Raw genomic sequence first — 1728 nt, 5'->3', positions numbered from 1 at the left:
AACCATATGGGCTCTGATACCACTTGTTAGGGTGGTTATCTAAATCTAACCACTGGTGAAAACCATCACCTTTAAACCCAAGATCTGTATGGCGATTATTAAGAAATACATTAACTGTAAAATAGCGGAAGCGTACCTGAATCCATATTGCTAAACTTGATACTTGAATCCCTAGAGATTTGGGGTGGCCTTCCAGGTCAACAGGTATTCACCGATCCTTTGAGAGAGGCCTTTTTTTTTCTCTCTGGTATCTTTCCTGACGATGGGATATCAGGGAAGAGGTATTTTGTGGTATTAGGAAATACGACAACTAAAACGATGCCTGTGACCTGGGGACCATAACCCTATTTATAGGTAACATTCCTGTTACCTTTGGAGTCCTATTTCAGCCCATCATTGAAATAGGAGCCCATAAGTTTCTACACACAAAAGGGCCCACATCCTATTAGATACATTAAACCCGAACTATATTTGATCACTTTAATTGGGTTTAACCTTAATTGACAGTTTGAAATACATAATTATTCACATATAAGTCCAATGTTGGATTAAGAATCCAACAGAAACACCTACATAGGTTGGTGCCTATAATTGGTATAGATGACTCATTGCATCCTGAAATTCAAGAAGGAGACAGCACTGAAATGGCCTATGATGGATTTATACGATTTACTGATTGGTTGATGTTGTTGCGGAATGGCAATGACAAAATCAAGTTTTCTCTTAAGGGCCGAAAATATGCATATGATAATTCATTAATTAATGATTGGATTTGTGCAGCACTGTGCTGTAATGTTCAGGAACTTGATCTTGATGCATTTTATGATTACAATAATTTATCTCATCTTACAAGCTAAATTTTTTATAGGAAGAAATATCTCGAGAGAATCCATCAAAGAGCTCAATATGTAAGTCAGGAATCCAATTTGATTCAAAAACTTAAGTCATTAGGTTTTGGACTCTTACTTACATATTAACTATTTTTTTTCATCTTTCGGACCAATGTGAGACATAATCCTTTACTCATGAACCTAACAATTTTCACTCTCAAGAGGCTCGTAATTTGAAGCTTCGTGGCTCTGTCATAAATGCCCAAGAGTTAGTTTCTTTACCAAATCTTAGAACCCTGCGCTTGATGTGGGTGGTAATGCCATATCAAAGATTTTCAGGGGCTGTACATCACTTGAGGATTTGCTTTTTGGTGATTGCTTGCTGGAAGAAATTCAAGTTCTTGATCTTTCCATTACTTCCCTCAGCAGATTGACACTGATTTATTCTGACGTCAACAAAATTCTCATTGATAGCCCAAATCTTGAATATTTGAGGATAGGTACTAATGATACTTGTTTATATGTGCTGAAAAACTTGAAGCCGTTAGACAGGGCAAAGGTGTATGTTGAATCTATGCAAAGCTTCTCTCCGATAATTGATGGATTGTACAGTGTTAAGTTTCTAGATCTGACCGCACAATCCTTTAAGGTAACTATTATAAAGTTCAAGACTCCTTGTCACAATATGCAATCCCCTTTGCTTATGGTGTGCATGGTTCAAAGATTCGGCCGAGTTTTAGACGACTCGGCCGAGTCGTCACCGTCTCGGCCCTTCCTATACGATACCGGGACGATACGATTTCGAGATACTTGACTCGCCGAAACGTCACCGTGAAGGGTTGAAACAGCCAAATTACACTGAGTCACTCTGAGTCATTCCGAGTCAACTCAAATTTTT

Source organism: Coffea eugenioides, chromosome 5 (genome assembly GCF_003713205.1).
Source record: "Coffea eugenioides isolate CCC68of chromosome 5, Ceug_1.0, whole genome shotgun sequence".
NCBI lineage: Eukaryota > Viridiplantae > Streptophyta > Magnoliopsida > Gentianales > Rubiaceae > Coffea > Coffea eugenioides.
This window is presented reverse-complemented; position numbering follows the sequence as displayed.